The sequence below is a fragment of the Hetaerina americana genome, unplaced genomic scaffold (genome assembly GCF_022747635.1).
Source record: "Hetaerina americana unplaced genomic scaffold, ioHetAmer1.1.p SCAF_7, whole genome shotgun sequence".
Classification (NCBI taxonomy): Eukaryota; Metazoa; Arthropoda; class Insecta; order Odonata; family Calopterygidae; genus Hetaerina; species Hetaerina americana.
In genome coordinates, this window is record NW_027287316.1 from 84116598 (window position 1) to 84128915 (window position 12318).

The window sequence follows — 12318 nt, forward strand, 5'->3', positions numbered from 1 at the left end:
GATTCCATTCTTGCGATCGCTGGCTCATACATACGATATGCGCTTATCTAATATTTTTAGTCGCGCATGTAATCTCCGCACTGCCAGCGAATTACAATCTAGCGCGTCTAATAATAATAATCTCATCCGCTGGGTCATAAAGATTCAAATCCGTTTACTGAACCTTTTTCGTTCTTTGCATGCTATTTACTGACGAAAATAGGCCCTTCCCATTTTCTCAGCGCGTACTCAAGATTATTTATAACCAAGGCGAAAAACCGTCTCCCTTGATATCATTCCCCGCTACTAATTTCAAGAAACCTAGTTTCCTAAATGCAGTTCCGCAGATATGCGTTACGCGGTTTCCCAGAGATTGGTAGAGATAACCCAGTACTAAGCACTATATGGCGTGTGAAAATTCACACATCAGGGTAGGGGGGCCAGTTCCTTTCCCTGTGCCGGTTATGGTTTCCCAGAAAGACCTGGTACCCGAAAAATCACTTTAACTTGGGTGGAGCTGCAGGTGCCCAGAGTGCCTTGCCGGGGATCGAACCCGGGACCCACTGGTCAGCTGTCCAACGCTCTACCCACCGGACTACCGCGACCCACATATATACAGATATAAAATCTTTATCGGATGTAGTGGGGGCAACCGATCGTGAAAAATTACTCTTACCCGGATGTAGCTTTGCCCTCAATCGGCCATGTGCGCCGCGAGGATTCAAATTACGGAGACTTTTATTGAGGCGGCGCGAATATATAGGCCACTCCTACGTTTCATCTTTTTTGAAACGTTTCCGAAAAATCGTAAACTTTTTATGCTCGTCATTGTAAACTCGCCTACGTTTAACCCACCCCCCCATCCCTTCCCCCCTCCGCACGCCCCGATTCCCGCTCCGTTGAGAAGTGCAGCACTTCCCAACGATGGATGTCGGGGTGAACGTGTCTTCCTTCGCCGACACCTCGGAATCACGGCAATTGCCATCGCGTCCATTAGCCTTTGTAAATCCATCGCTCCTTTGGGGAGGGGCGGGCGGAAAGGTGTGAGGGCGGCAATACTCCCGGCCCTCGACACGAGTCCGCGCGACGGCAGTGATTGCAGGCACTTAATCCGGCCGAATACTCGGGCCCCAAGGGCTCAAAAGCCCTCCCCCTCGAGACGAAGGGATTAAATCGACGCCGTGGCGGCCATTCCGGGCGAATTTTGGACCTCCGCGACTCAATGGCGAGCCCCAGATGGAGGAGGAGGGGACTTTATGCCCCGATTGGGGGCCCCAAGTTGCTCATAAAGGAGAGAGAGAGGACCCTTTGCGACGCCGATATTCCATCGGCGACCTCGAATTTCAAGGTCACAAACACCCGACGCGAGCAGCTCATTCCGCGTCTCACGAGGCAATTTCCCGTCGTCGCCTGTCATTATTAAGATAGCGAGGTCATTTCCCGCCACCCCTTAACCACCCCTTGTTCCTCTCCTTCCGGCGAACTCATCCCCTTGATACCCTTGATATTATCATAAACGAGATTCACGCAGATGAAGGTGCTCGAATAAAAAACGTATCTAGGTCATGTAAAATACGCAACAAAAAAACGATTTTTCTTGAAGAATTGAAAGAGTTGGAAGTTGTGGTTATAAGGTATTAAGAGAATCGACAGTCATTTGCGCTGTGGGGGAAGGGTGGGTAATGTGGTAGGGGTGAGATTCTCAGGGTATTGGAGAAGAATGAGCGCAGGAAGCATAATCTCTCGACGTTGGCATAATCCTTCACCGACAATAGAAAGCCCTGAGGGGGATTTCCCTAAACCACACTGTGGAACGTCCCATCCGACGGACATGGTCCGCACTCCTAGTGGACACCACGGGGCCGCCGAGGTCACCTCACGAGGGAGGATGGGGATACCTCTGAACAGCTCAGCCACCCTCCTCTGGCATTCAGGACTGTACTTTTGCTATATCTGCGAAGCTGGTGCACTGGTGACGGCACCAAACCGACCCCCACTCATCTTTAAGAATTCTGGTGTTTGTTTCGAGCGCGTACTTGTGTCGAGGGCAAGAAGCCTAGATAAAAAAATAGATCCCGTACTTCGGTACCAATGGCTACCGATCCTCAGTACGAGGGCTCTCCAGGGCCTCTAGAGGGCGGGAATGGGTTTGATCTCGCAGACAGAAACATCAGTGGGCGAGGTATTTATTAATAATATGTTCGACATGATGGCCAAAGCCAGCGTTTCCCAAAAGCGGCCCCGTACCATTCCTGGGTAAAAATGCCTATCCTCAGAAAATATTAAAATAGCTCTAAAATAGATCTTTTTACTAATTCTTCATGCAGCTACTTCAAGTGAAATGGACTCTTATGAAAGTTTTGTGCTCTAGCTCGAGCGCATGCATTTTATACGTGGGAAAAATAAGGTAGAATTTCAAAATGAATGGCTGAAACCGGTTACCCAAATTATGTTGGTGAGATGATAATACTTACAGCGATGGAAACCCCTAAAACCCATCTTTACGGCAGAAAGTAGAAAAATCTTTTACCTTTGCTTTCTTGATCCAACAGTGAAACGTAGAATTGAGGCTAAGGCGAAAATTATTCGAGGAAACTTACATTTCAAACTGAAAATAGTTTTGTCGTGAGAAGCGTACGAGAGCCCGGGGATGACAGACGATTCCAATGTTATTTGACTTGTAAGATATGATATCAAAGGATTCAAGAAATTTATTTGTTTTTTATTCGACCATTTTTGACAAACCTTTAAGCCTGCGTGTGATTTCATCGCCCAAAGCTGTATTGACTACAATGGATGCGTTGGTCCGAGTTCTTTTGGAGATCGGGCAAGTCAAGTTACCACGCTGGACTTCACGAGGGAAATTGAATAACAGTGCCAGATAGTGTAAAGACGAAATGTATTTGCACGAATTCTATGGTTTTTGGCTCAACTTGATGGAACTTCATGATGAAAAGTGAATAATAACAACTTAAAAAGTTGTTATTATTCAATTTTCATAGACTATTATTTACAGAGAGACTCTAACAGTGTACCCTTACACCCTTAGTTTGAGTTCAATTGTTCGACACTGTTTTAGGCTGATTAGTTAAATTCAAAAAGAGATTTGTGTGAAGTTGTGAATGCGTGGGAAGATCATCGTAATTCAATTACGGACGAATCTTGGTTATATTATGGGAATGTTTTCACCTTTCGTTGGCAATCATGATGAAAAATTTGTTTTATTCAGAGTAAATATACGGGAAGGTATAAAAGAGAGTTGTCTCCCATAGTATTTATTCCTTTGTTCCCGCCTTCGACCACGACTCAAAACTGTCGAATGAAATCAAATGAAACTTTTCAATTTTTTCTATTTTCATCTGTGAGCATTCCTTCCAACTTCGGCTCATTTTCGTAAAACACGGGAGTTTGGGAGAAATTAACTCTGATTGATATTGTTATGTTGCGTGGTAATGCATATTTAGAGGATGACACTCCGTTAAAAGTTACTTTCGCGGCATCTCCCGCAGTTTCTGGGAATCAGTTCATATGCATTGCGAGTAAAAATCGATTTCCAGCGGTGGAGACACGTGGAGTGTGAGTGGGAGGACATCGTGCAATCAATCAATCAATCAGCCCTGAAATGGCAAGGGCGGTCCTAAGGAAGGGCCGTAGTAGCATGGAGGTGGCGGGGTGGGTTGCCAGGGGGAGGTGGCCCTGGGGTTCGTCGTTCGGAGCCTGCACGAAGCACGGCCGCCACGGAGGGGGGGTGGGCGGCGAAGAGGGAGAGGAGGGGGGGAGGGATCGCACGTGATTCCGCTTCCCCCTCCCAAATCGTCTTGAATTCGACTCACTCTAATATCCATTGCGGGAGAGAGAGAACTCCACAAAATCCGGAGGAAACGTGCGTGGGCGACGATTTCCATTGGTGGGCATTAAAATCGAGGATTTTCGCGGGAAGCACTGGAAAGGAGAGAAAGAAACGAGGCGACAGGAGTGACGGACGGCTGGAAGAAGAGATGGAAAGTAAAGGAGGGGAAATAAAAACGGGGAGAAGAGATTCCACGGATGAGCCACCCTCTTAAATATCACCGCCGTCTGAATATCAATTTGTGATCGGAGGGAACGCGTTCTCGTCCCATCAAGTCCTCGGGCGGGTGGAAAATCAGAGAAGAGTAGTGACGCCTTAAAGGATAATAATAGATTTGGTTCAAATGTTATTTTATCATGCAACTCATCTCTAAACTCGTTATTTTAATTTGATATTAACCTTGAAGCGAAGCACGGATTTTTATTTTACAAATTCCGAAGTAATAATTCAACTCGGAAAAAACCGATTCGTCTCACGAAAGGGAATCAAACTTATAAGATTAATTTGAGGTTATTATATAAGTACACGCACCAAAAAGAAAATGAAGATACTAGAACGAGAAGGCCTCAAACGGTAATTGAGAAAATTGTTTTGAAACGGTTGTTTTCTTCAACTTCCATGAGGGTCCTAGATCACAGGGTGAAATATTCAATGCTTGAAATGTCTTTTTTTCCTGTTTAGGGCGGCTGAATGGCGTCTGTTGTCACATAGCTGGGCAATTTGACAACGATACGCAGGGAAAACGTATTCTCAGGGGCAACGTATGGAGTTGTGTCTAGCGTACACCAATAGAAACGTCCCGTTTCCTCACTATTGGCGAATACGCTTGCTGAATTATCAAGCCTGAAAAAATCAGACAGCTTTGGATTTGGGAGAATCGTCATCGTTTAGAGGGTTATTGGCAGTTTAGAGGATGGAGCAGCGCTCGCACATGCAATGCATGGTTCGTAAATGCGACGCATGGTATTTAGAATCAAATTATTGAAGTGTTTTGTGTCGGAGTTTTGGAATTCAGAATATGACTCTCCCGAATGCCTATTGAATCGGAGACACCGAGAGAGCGAGTGCTCTGCGTAAAATGCATAGGGGCTGCTCGTTTCAACGAACTCACTTTGGGGAAGCATATAAGGGGGTTGTTTTGAACATCTGGTCGAAAATGACGATTCATGAAAAAAGTATGAGGTTAATGTGATCATGGTGGGAAAAAGAGTTAAATTTATCTAACATGGCCTCAATAAGGATTTTAAAATTCCAAAATTTCAGAGTTTAAGAGGACGCCTCGGTGGCTTAAGTGGCTAAAGTACTCGACCGGATAATTGAGGGATCTGGGTTCGAATCCCAGTCAAGGCGAATGATTTTTACACTCTGAAATTGTTGCATTGAAATGCACAGTAGCGGATGACTCCGTTAAAAGTTACTGTTGCGGCATCTCCCGCAGTTTCTTTGGAATTTCTCAATTAGGATGACATGATTACGCATTGGATGCTTCCGATGCCGAGTTGAGTGCCGAATGAAACCTGAGCAGACAGGAGAGACTGGATTTGTAAAACGTTGTTATGAATCACTTAGTAACGTAGCTTGATAAAGAGAGGAACTACGTCGATTTGAAATAACTTACGGAACGAGGGTAAATTTACATGGTATGCAGGTTAAATAACGGAGATAAAATTGAACATTCAACTTAACGAGGCATTATGAAACCGGAATTTCCTACCGTAAGTAAATTATAAGAGGAACTTGTTCTTGGAACCAAATTGATTGAAGGTTGATTCGCACATTAGTTCTCTTGTGTAGATTGGAAGCTGGTATCATTTTCGATGATATTAAAACTGGACCATTAGCAGCGTTGAAACTATTAAAGTGCTAGAGGCCATAAAAATAAGATTTTATAGATCGAATATAGAATTAAAACTTAAAATACTATTTTTCCCCGAACGTCAAACGGACAGAATCTCTTCAAAGGTATTCGCAAAATATTATACCAAGTAGCCTAGTGCGTGGTCACCGTTTTGTATAATCCTTCTTCGCACTTGAAGCTCATCTCGAGTGCGCAGAGAAAGTATTATGGTGAGAACTCGCATGCTAACGGTAAGTGAAATTCGCACATTTAATGAGAGGATGTTAATTAAGTGTGCCTCTCTCTGTAAAGCCTGTGGTTTCCCTGGAAGGTATTTTAAAAACCTTTAGATGAAACTTCAAATTTCACATCTACGAAATACGAAATAAGTACTTCGCGTCTATCAGTCGATAATACACAGAATCACGAATGGGTCCATCAAGAAAAACACATACGACAACATACAATTCCAACGTTCAGGTGAAGTTGAGGCTTCCAACCAAACGATTGCCCTGCCCCTGGACTACCACCCCTGTACTGTTGGGGCAAACAAAATAAAATATGGCGGTTATGAAAGTGAAGAAATACGAAAACACGAACTGATTTCTGCAGGCTAAATGGAGAGATTTGTTGGAAAAAAACCATATGGTTTCCCTTCATTCAATCATCACAACAAGAAGAGTATACATTTGGAAGGTGATTATCGGAAAATACGAATTAAAATCTATTTAAAAATCTATACTAATTAAAAGAAATGCTAAATTGGAGAATGAATTGGGCGGAGCGTGATAAGATGGATACATATGCTGGGAAAGCGTAAGGATAATGAAGTGATATCCTCAACGAAAAAAACCCACTGCAGGGAAGGGCCAATAACCGGCGAAACCTACCGAGATATGACTCATTTGTGAATGCATAATATCAGTGAAAAGGTTATATATACGATGAGAACATAAAGAAATATTGTACACTATATTTAAAATAAATTGCAGAATCTTTAGAATAAATGCACAGAAAAAATATTTCGTTTATCAAAAATTGAATTTAATAATAATAATAATATTATAAGCAATAATAATAAAGTATTTTCATATAAAATAAAATTACTAAGAAATAACTGCATAAATCATAATATTAAAACAAAAGCTCGAAAAATATTGATAAAAACAATATTTAAGAATTTCTTTAGCATATATTAACCAAAGTATTATAAATACGAGTATGATAATGATCCCAAAATTGTGAGCATCATTGAGTAAAAGAATCTCTTGGAAAATATATTGAAAAAGAGTTCCGCGCTCCTGAGACTAGAGTTGTGTCCTTCATGAGAGAATGGTGTCTTATGGACGCGTCATATTAAAAAACAAATTATTTAAATCTCGATCTTTATTCAGCGAACGGGAAAAGACGCGCAATGGACCACATGATTCAAGACAATCGAGAATATTATTCAAATGAATAGTTTGTGAGAACAGCATAGCGAAGGTGCAATGAAGGGGCACTATGAGTGATCGAGAATCGTATAAATTCAGGGGGGAATGTGACTTTATACTCGCATCCAATTTGCTGCAGATGTGAATTTCGCCAAGAAAAATTTCATATTTAGCTGCCAGGATCATGGTTTCAATGCTCTGTTTGATCCTCCCACCAGTCATACTCTGATCGAGTTGTTCGCAGATCCGATTTCTTCCTGACATTTTTGTGCGTATGAATGATTTGAAAGAACGAGTCGCGGGCACACACAAAATCACCCGGATCGATCAAAATCCCGTTCGCTGGACCCGGGTGGACCGAAGGAGGCGACATTATTCATGGCGTGAGGAGATGTCACTTAGGATGAATCTATTCTTGCAATACTAGACCAACTCGGGCCCTAGCCATGCCTGATACGTTTCAAACTGAAGATATTTATTGCAGGATCATTAATTTTAGTCAAAACAGTTAGAATTTCAGGGAGGAGGGGTTAGAGAAAGCAAGTGATGTTGGGGAAGAATTTTGATGGAGCATTTGGACGGATATGGGAACATTTCACTTCTGGACACGAGGCTCAGAGACTTAAGATGAGAACAATTTTCCATTTTCTTAACTCAGCTAATGAGGTGCGGAATTTATGATTTGGACGACTATTCCTATTACGTAAATCTCCATATTAATTACGGCAGAAAAATATTTACGTGCATGAAACCTAGATTTTTTAATAACCAACAGTCGAAATGACGGACGAAGTCATCGTCGGAGACTCATGGTTTATTTATTCCTATGTGGACATTATTCAACACCCGGGAAAATATTTAAAAATCTGCTAATTTCTTTGAATTAGCTTTGCATATTTATTATATTTTCATGATGGAATCCCAAAAGCATTCAGGGGAAATATTTATAATATTTCTACGATAAATATCATTAAAATTGGTTATCATTGGAATGTTCAAGTAAGGATAATATAATAAATGTATCTAGAAAGAAATAATTATTATGATTCACTGCAGAGGAGAGTTTGCAGAGCCCCTAGAGTCCACAATTGCAAGGTTTTCCTGTAATCTGTCAATTAAATTTTTCGTGAGTTGGTCCTACCTTCTGATTCACAAAATACGGATAGCCATACAATACAATGTTTCATGTAATCGATAAATTACTTTTTAATATTAAGGAGGGATGAATTGAGCTTCCAGAGCCACACCCATAACTATACTTCCTACTTCAATTTTTATGCTTTCAAGTTGAGCTCTCCGCTGGAACCCAAAAACACTTTTACTTGAATAGTTCAAGATATGATGAAAAGATGAACACTAAATAATCTGAGTTATCTTAATCACCTCATTGCATTTACGTGTTTGGTTGTTGATGGACGAGGGAAGGAGGAGGGTGCTAGCTAATGGGAGAGGTCTAGGCACGCGGGTTCTCTTCCTTGAGAAAGGTGGCTTGTACCACCGAAACTTCGAAAACGTGTGAATTTCTTTTCTTTTTTGTGTGTTTCTGTGTTTTTGTCTTTGTTCCTTAGTGCTAACTTCATATATATATATATATATATGTGTGTGTGTGTGTGTGTGTGTGTGTGTGTATGTGAATATGTTCCTTAGTGCTAACTTCATATGGTTTGGCTATGGAGGATGTTAAAGAGCTTAAGTACTATCGAAGAAAAATGGGAAAGTATCAGGAAAGGGTTGTCTAAAGCCGCAAAAGACATTATTGGAACCGTTAACGCTAAAAGGACTATGGATCACGGATGAGATGATTACAAAGATGGATGAGCGGAGAAAATGAAAGAATGTAAATACGGAGTTAGGCAAAATGAAGTACAAAGAATTGAACAATAAATTTAGGCAGGCAGCAAATAAAGCAAAAGAAGCATGGTGGAAGACGCAGGGCGAGGATATGGAAAGTCTGCAGAGGAAGGGTGAAATCGGTGCGCTGTACAGCAAAGTTAAATCTTTCTCGGGAAGTAAGAAAGGGAGATCTATGCTAACAGTTAGAGATAAGGCGGGTAAGGTAATAGTTGATACAGGAAAGATCCAAGAGAGATGGAAGGAGTATATAGAAGAACTGTATAGTAAAGAAGTTCGGCTAAAAAGGTTAGACATTGAAAAAGAAAATGACGTAGAGGAAGATAGCTTAGTTCCAGGCGTACTAGATGATGAGATAGAAAGGGCATTATGGAAGATGAAACTAAATAGAGCCGTGGGGGTGGATAACATTCCCGGGGAACTATTGAAATGTTTAGGAAAATGTGGGAGGAAGAGGCTATATGGGCTGATTCGTAGTATCTATGAGGAAGGAATCTGGCCGGAAGACTTTGTGAGATCAGTTTTAGTTCCTATTCCGAAAAAGGTAAAGGCTACATAATGTGAGGACTACAGGACGATAAGTTTGATATCCCACGCAGCTAAAGTTGTTCTCAGGATCATAAACAAAAGGATAGAGAGTAGGGCAAATGATTACTTAGGGGATGACCAGTTAGGGTTTAGAAAGGGGAGAGGTACGCGTGATACCAATGCAGTAATAAGATTATTAATCGAGAGGAATATAGAATACAACCAGGAGGTATTTGCCTGTTTCGTAGACATCGAAAAAGCGTTTGATGGAATGGATTGGGAAAAATTAATGAGTACACACACTAGGGCGGTTCAATAAGTACCCGTGTTTGACGACAAAGGGCATTCCTGAGGGAAGTTTATGTTATAATCGTGTGCTGCCATCTGTCAAATGGCGGCGAAACAAATTGCAGACAGTTTTAAGGGTGAGTTTGGATTTGGCAGTTTTGGTTTGGATTCGAGTAAGACGTGTTTCGTGATTTTCGCAAAGATGGAAAAAGAGCAGTATCGTTCGGTAATTCGCTTTTTGTTTTTGGATGGGAATAAATGTGAGGAGATAAAAGCAAAGTTGAATGCTGTTTACGGGGACACTTCGCCATCTACAGGTGACCTTCGCCTGTATGACCATAATTAGATATTCGTTCAACGAATTGAAACTTCTGTGAACATCTGTTTTTCATGAGGAGCGACCAGGACGCCCGGCAGACGTGGTTACCGAGGAAATCATTCAAAATGCCCACGCGATGATTCTCGCTGATCAACGAACGAAATTGCGCGAAGTAGCAGAGGCCGTCGGTGTGTCGACCGCAACAGTAATCAATATTTTACATCATAAGTTGGCGATGAAAAATTGTCAGCCCGATGGGTGCCGCGATTGCTCATAATTGCCGTGCCGCGATTGCCCCGGGGAGCCCGCGATTGCAGCCAAACTGCATGAACTACTTTCAATCGTTCCCGGCTCCAGAGGAATACAACCAGGAAGTAGCAGCCGGTTTCTTAGATTTCGAAAAAGCATTTAATAGAGTGAATAGGGAAAAACTAATGAGTTTATTTCAGAAAATAGGAATAGATCGGAAGAACAGGAGGCTTATCCGCAATCTGTACATATCTCAGAATGTTCAGGTGCCAGTTGGGAACGGGTAGTCCGGATTGGCAGTGTTAGGAAGAGGTGTAAGGCAGGGTTGCCCATTATCACCGTTGCTGTTCAACCTGTATACAGAGGAAATGATCAAAGAGGCATGGGAAGAACTCGAGGTAGGAATGAAAGTGGGCGGGGAATTCGTAAAATCAGTTAGGTTTGCTGATGACCAAGCTTTGGTTTGTCAGTCAGCCAAGGGGTTGCAAGCATTGCTTAGTGAATTGGAAATTCAGTGCGACAGGTATGGGATGAGAATCAATATTAATAAAGCAAAGGTTATGCGATTTTATAGAAATAAAAAGGCTAAGCTGAACATTAAAATAGGAGGGCAAAAACTAGAGCAAATAGAACAGTTTACCTATCTTGTTAGTGTTTTTGATCAGCACGGTCAAAGTAGTAGGGACGTAAGGAGCAGAATTCCGCTAGGCAAAGATGCTTTCACAAGGAGGGAGTTGATGACAGGGATGTTAAGTAAGGATGTTAAGAAAAGACTCGTAAAAACTTTGATATGGAGCGTAGCTATGTACTGCGCGGAAACATGTTCATTGAAGCAGGAGGATAGACGTAGACTGGAGGCTTTTGAAATGTGGGTGTGGAGAAGAATGGAGAAGGTGAATTGGACAGAGAAGAAAACAAATGAGGAAGTACTTGGTATGGTGGGCGAAGAGAGGGGTTTGTTGGGAGAAATCCTATGGAGGCAGGAAAAGTGGCAGAAGGGGGTATTGACCAGCAGTGGGATGTTGAAGACTGTAATTGAGGGGAGAATGTTAGGCAAACGGGGAAAGAGAAGGAACAGGATAGAGATGTTGGACGGGATGAAGAATGTACTCCGAGATGAACATGGACCTGATGTAGAGTAGGATTATGTGTTTTGTTAGGAGTCACAAAATATTTATTTAGTTGCCGTGCCCATCCAGAAACCTACCTTAACCAGTAGATTACCTAATAATAATAATATGTATACATCTACATCTACATAATACCCTGCAAGCCGCCGCAAGGGCGTGTGGCAGGGGGTGTTAGGTCACCAACCGTAAAAAGGAAAAATACCACATGCAAGTAACAGCACGGAAAATTACACCCACAGCAGCGCACACACTCATGCAAAAATCCCTTCATCTAATACTCATGCAGACACATATACCGCAAAACAACTAAAAACTGCACCCCAGGATGCAGCACGAAAGCCATCCTATAACACGCAAGCCAGGACACAACAAGCAAGAAATTGAAACGCCCGCCCGCTCGCTACCACATGAAAATACACCTTAAAACACTCTACCCCCCCAAAGAGTCTGTAAAAGGCAGGGAATGCGACCCAACGTTGCAGGTAGCAGGAATTTCCCCCCGGGGAGAGGGACGAGGGACTGAAAGGGAAACTTAAAAACAGATGAATAGAACACGAATGAGGTCATTCGGAAAGAATGGGTTATTTTAACAAAACACACAAGGTTAGTGGAAGAGCATGCATTTAAGTAGAACTAATTATTTTTTAGGCGCTGAGGGTGGCAAGTGGAATTTGGGCTATCTATAACCCAGCAGTTGCTATCCCGTATTGTCCGTGGGAAGAAGGAGTCCTTGAGGCGGCTAGTTCTGGCATCTATTTCCCGAATTTTATATGCATGATCTTGTATAGATGCATACAAGAATTAGTTTTGCAGGTAATTTAATCTATCGATGTACGGATTGTGTATTTATGTTT